Genomic DNA, 6,237 nt, shown 5'->3' on the forward strand with positions numbered 1-6,237 from the left:
CAAAACACAATTTTTTCATTATTTGCCAGTAGTGTCATTATCTATTGAGCTATATAAAATCACAGGCAATTACTTGTAATATCAATCCGTGGATTTGTTAAAACACTACAAGTGTAGAAAGGGCAATATTTGTTCAGCATCCGAAAGGGAGTCAATACTTCTGCATTGCCACAAAACATGTACACCAACTCTTCAGTTATTCATACATTATGAGGTCGATTAAATTCAGCCACGTTATTCTAGGAATAATGCGGCGCTAAAAGTATTACCATTATTATGGTCATTTTAATCTGGATTTTTGCTCGCGGCCCCGAGGGCTGTGAGCAAAAATCAGCGTTAAAATTAACATCCTAAGGTAATTTGGCGTACTTTTACCGTAGTAACGGCAATAATGTGCAGGTCGTGTTACTTTCGGCAGTATCAAGCCACCTGAATTGTTTCAATGTTCACAACAACTTTATGCCAGTGATAATGAACATAATAACAAAATCCAGGCAACTGTCACCAAAACTGTCTCCCAGAGAAAATCTATTAACAATCCCCCCAAAAAAAATCTATGTTGAAAAGTAGTATGAAGAGTCAATCAATTTTGCTACCTAGGGACAGAAAATTGTGAAAACATTCCTGAATTGCCCTGTACTACTTCCACCTGATTGTGATCCGCTATGAACCACTGAAATATTGGAAGGAGCCTGGACACGGTGTGCACAAAAGAGTTAATGTTTTTCTCTTTCACATTCTTTTCCTGATGTGGGCATGACTTGAATGTGGGTGGAACCATATTATTCATCTGATCTGTTTACTACAGGCAGCACAGACAAGGAAAACAAGGTAAAATTATTTTACAAACATACTGCAAGTTAGCTTTTGTGTTGACATTCTTCTTTAACACAGTACAGTACATCTATTGGACTTTCAGCACAGGTTGCTGTTTAAAGGAACAGTATAAAACAGAGTTTATTCTTAGAGCAAGTCCTATTTCCTGATACTGGCAATGTATGTCTTAAAGAGCACAGTGTCATAGAATTGTATAGTGATGTTGCAGCGAAGTTTTATGCAAAGCTAGTTATGTGTTGAAACAGTTAGCTTGACAGAGGTGCAAAGCTGAAAGCAATAACACATGGTACATTTTTTAGAATGCAATAAATGTGTGCTAAAATGTTGAAAGTAATGTGTTCCATTTGCAATGCACTTGACAGGCTAATCAACACATTAAAAGTGCTTAGTTAGAATTGAAAAGCAACCCTGACCCAATCACTCTCTTGCCCTCCCGCCTATAACAATAAATAAATGTCAAGTAAAAATTTTTACACTTCAATTGTTCATTTGGAAAATTACCTAGTAATAAAAAAACAAAAACAAACCATGAGACAGTGACTCTCTAAAACAATCAGCATTAAATAATTATCTTGATGAACAATATTAAATTTCAGTAAATAAACCAAAAATATTCCCATTGACATTCGTGTTGCTCCCCTGAATGATACAGTACCCAAGTTCAATTCTAACTAAAAAAATAAAACAAAAAACAGGAGCTCAGTGTCTTTTATACAGTTTGCTTACACAAGTTGTTTTACTTATCTTACACAAGTTGCATTAGTCACTCATTCTGCCTTGCTTAACATCTGTCACATGACCCAATCCTTATATTCATGGAAATGATAGTATGTCTACAAACAATTGGTTGCAAACAAAAAGAGGTGTTTTACCCCTGAATATATAAATGGGATATCGTATGAGGTGTGGCATCACAATTTAGAGGCCTGCCAATTTTGCAAAAATTAGATTTATCACAGTGAAATTATGACAATCCAGTTAAGAAAATAAAGGTCTTTTCTGTACCCTCACTCATTTCCCACCTTGCTTACCTAATATCTACAAAACGTAGTATAAATTGTATTAAAAAAAAGAAAGAACATACAGGTCACCGTTTCCATATGCAGAAACACATTCATAGTGGGCAGATTCGTTTAACTCTGTATTGTTCTAACGTAAAACAAACAGAGACAAAGATCACAAAAATATTATGTTTTATTTTGATGACAGCATTTACATAGTTATGTTGTAAGTTTTAAAGTCAGCAAACTAATCTAGCTATTCTCACTTTCCTTATTGCACTCTCCCTACTGCCAATGTATAGAAATAAAATTCTCTGCTCAAAACTCACATCCCATTCTACATGTAATGCTGTCTTTATTTATATTTACACATATTCTTACCTGACAATTTTAATTTAATCCTTACCATGTTCCTAATTCTTACCATGTCATGCAGATCACTGTATTAAATTGCATTCCTTCCCAACAGCTGAAATGACATATACTATTACGAAAATAAATACCTAATAAATGATTGGTACCCATTCCCCAAAATGAAAGCTGGAAACATAGGGGTGATTTACTAAAGGCATAAGATCTCTGTTAACTCCCAATGGCAAATGCATGCTCTCAATACCAAATCAGTATAGCATAAAATTCTAAAAATCACCTAGATTTTATTTTCCCCTATTCTGATTGGTCACTTTAAGTGAACACAGATTGCCTATGCTGGCATAAAAATTCTGCCTTAGTAAATCACCCCCATATTCTCAATATTTTTGCAGATTGCTTAGTTAATAAAATGTAAATCGAGTGCCAATGTATAATTTTTCTTCACAATTATTAACTCCACATTTCTTGCAGTTACACTTTTGACATGTCGTTGTTCCTCAAAAAATTATTATCAGAAGAAGAATTTAATGACAATTTCAACAGTGTGGAATGGGTAAACAAAACATTGGTATGCTTTAGCGTGGAGGACCAGCCACCACTGTGGAAGCTTTGGGGTTATACATACAACAATCCAAACGTTGAACATGCTGAGAGAATTGTTTTACGTGAACTCTCCAAATTTGTGGAATCAAGTGATTCAAAAAAAGATTTACAGTATAACGTCAACCTATATACAACCTACAGTCCCTGTCTGTCGTGCTGTGAAGAAATGTGCAAGTTTCTCAATAATTTCAAAGGCAAAATAATTATGAATTTAAACATTTCCAAATTGTATAAATTTCATGATAACAACAATAAAAGGAGCTTACAAATTCTGAAAAACTGTGGAGTGCAAATTAAAACAATGGATCTGGAGGACTATGAAAAGTGTTTTTATCTTTTTGTAAATCCAATAGAGAAATTCCAACCATGTGAAGAATTAGACATTCTCAGTCTGCAAAATAAAAGTGAACTTGATCAACTTTGGAATCAGGTACAGTATTACATTTGGCAGAAAGTGAAACTGTTGTGTAAACAATGGGAACCAAAAATAATATTTCAGCTATTATTTAAATAGTATAAATTCCAATAGTAATATGAATTGCCGAATAAGGCAACAAGTGAATATTATTCTTTTTTCTACTTTTACTCCCCCATTATTTTTACTGTGCATTTATTTCTTAGTACCAAGGAGGGGGCTACAGAAATTCGAGGGAAGAAGGTAGCTTCACAGTATATAAATAAATTTAAATTGTGTTATAGATATCATAGAATTCAGAATCTCAATGGGAGCTATATATTTTACCCCATAATTCCCACACTTTCAGTTTTTAGTAGTGTGTTGGGTTGTTATACAGAATTATTCACCGCATCGCAATATTGCATCTCATGGAAGGTAGTTTGTTGGTCTACCAGGCTTGTGCAATGAATTAAAAGATTTGACTGTGAGGTTTAGATGTCCTGCAATGTATCTTAAAGGATTATGCCCCCAGATAAATTTGGATCAGTGCTATCGTAAGGTCTTAGGACAGTTGTAGATTATTGAAGTTAGAAATTAAACAAAATACTGCTGTCTATATGGGTATGACCAAAAGACATGAAAGAGATTTGATTTGTAAGACATTTTCCCAAATGGTTTGGGGTAATTTAATGTTTGTGGGGGTTTTTTTGCAAAATTTAGATGGACTTGGGTGTTCTTTTTTCTGATAAATGGCTTCTCTCTTGTCACCCCACCCCATAGCCCAGACAGGTGCAGAATATGGGGGATTGTTGTCACATGCAGGCAGTGACCATTTCCTGTAAGAAATTCCTGCTTCTCCTTTAATGCTGCTGTATGCCTCTTGGTATCCTCCCTGATGAGTTTTCTCCTTGTCCTGTAATTAGCTTTGGTGGGATGTCCTGATCTTGCCAATGCACATGTTGTGCCACATTTCTCCACTTATTGATAATAGTTTTCACAATGTTCCATGGTACATGTAATGCATTTGAAATTCTTTTATACCCCTCTCCTGATTGGTACTTCTCAAAAATGAGAACCTGTATGATGTTTTGGAAGCTCTATGTAGGCCATGGCTATCTCAGTAGGATGCATCCAAGAAAACTGTATGGATATCCTATAGGACAGCGGATCTTTATTTGGGATTAATCACAATCACTTTCATTGCTGACAGGTGCATGCTATTTACATGTTTACCTTTTGATTTTGAATGTGATTGTTTAACTCTGAACTCAGATACAGCTTTATTATGAAATGATGTGCATCTAGGGTACTGTAGGTTTTTTATGTTCACTTGTTTCCTAAAAAATGTCTAGTTGTTTTTCACTTGAATTTTGTCAATTTGAATGTCAAAATAAAGGTTGGAAAGGGTCTGACAAGATTTATCTTTATTTACAGCTTTATATCACAAACACCTGTAATTTCAATAGACTTTTATTTTTGTATCCCTGCACACACTGTTGTATTGTTTATTGTTTATATTGGGTGAAAAGGAGAGGGTTTTCTGTTTGTGAGAGATCTGTTTCCTGGTCTGCATTTGGTAGGTGTGGAATGAACAAGTTAAAGGACAACTACATTTAAAATATGAGTTGACTATGTCCAGGTTTCTATTTTATGTTTTTTAAAATCCAGGAGGTAAATGTATCAAATAACGATATTTGCAAAGTGCCGATATGGTAAATTTAAATCGACAACAGCTTTAAAGGCAAGTTTTGTCTTTAAAGCCATTACCGCTTTAAATTTACTATGCAAAGTCGCCAGATATCGGAGATTTGCAAACATCAATCTTTGATACATTTACCCCCAGGGAAATTATTTAGTATATTGGAAAGACAGCTTTCCTAAAAGCTTGGCTCAAGTAACAGACTATCGGACTGAATGTCAAGGCAACTGAAGCGACTGCATTAGGCCCCAATGTGTTAACGACCCCAATTTGAATATCAAGGAGTCAAAAGGTTTATCTCCTATCTTGTCCATAAGACAAGTTCTGTGTTACTTACAACTTGTGTCCACCAAATCTGCAAAGGTTGGCAGCATGACAATGGCCCATTGGTCTTTTTCTGATTTAAAATAAAAAACAATGTCTCTATGTATCTGTTGCATTGATGACATAGAGTTTCTGACATAAAACATATTATTTATGCCTCACGCTCCTAATTTTGTTGAAACAGTCAAGGAAACATTGCATCCTGGTTGCTGAAATAAACATCTCTGTTTTAGCCATGATAGCTAAAGTTTAATGAGGCAAAACTATTCTTGTCTTTTCAGGAATTTGATGACACTGTTTTTAAAACAAATGAAGAAAATTTAGGTAAGTATGGTTCATATTGTATCTTTTACATAGACAGTTTTTTATGACATTATGAGAGTTCAACCATTCATTTTCAAATTGTAACAAAATATATACAATTTTGCTTTATCTTGCACTTGTAATCACAAATGTGGTGCTGTTATCACACACAAAGCACCATGATTCAGGAGACAAGACTGAAACCACTACATTAGCAGGCAGAGTTCACTAGAAAACACATGGAAGGAACCTGAAAATTGAGTGCTCAAACTGACCACTGAGAGCTATTCTGACCAAACGACTTAATAGTGTAGCCAGATACAAATGTATACACATTTATTTTATATTGGTTGGCTAACTTTCAATTTCATGTTATTATTTATAAAAATCAGCACTTTCTGGTTCAGAGGAAGAGTTTTCGGAGAACAGCAACTATGCTTCCATCATACTACAAAAGGATATCTCAACACCGAAGACAAATGAACATGGAAAGAAAACAGAGACAGAGACTCCAATGAAGTTATATCCAATGAAAGATAAGGATCAGCACAGAGGATTTAAGAGAAAGCTCTCATTTGATTAACCAAATTATTTTCTACAGTCTTTCCACATCAAATTAACACAGGGTTTCAAACTGACCATTACAGATTGTAATGTAATTTGGTATAATAAATGTTGTCATGGGTGTAAAGAAAACCTCA

At 34.6% G+C, this 6,237-nt stretch overlaps 1 long non-coding RNA gene across 1 annotated transcript; it reads left to right on the plus strand.

Moving 5' to 3' along the window:
- The first annotated feature begins 770 nt into the window (after positions 1-770).
- LOC142141435 (uncharacterized) lies at positions 771-6,033 on the plus strand. The gene is made up of 4 exons (XR_012688670.1): positions 771-831; positions 2,682-3,243; positions 5,515-5,557; positions 5,929-6,033. It is a non-coding gene; the product is annotated as an uncharacterized LOC142141435 (long non-coding RNA).
- The last annotated feature ends 204 nt before the right edge of the window (positions 6,034-6,237 follow it).

The sequence above is a fragment of the Mixophyes fleayi genome, chromosome 2, assembly GCF_038048845.1.
Source record: "Mixophyes fleayi isolate aMixFle1 chromosome 2, aMixFle1.hap1, whole genome shotgun sequence".
Classification (NCBI taxonomy): domain Eukaryota; kingdom Metazoa; phylum Chordata; class Amphibia; order Anura; family Limnodynastidae; genus Mixophyes; species Mixophyes fleayi.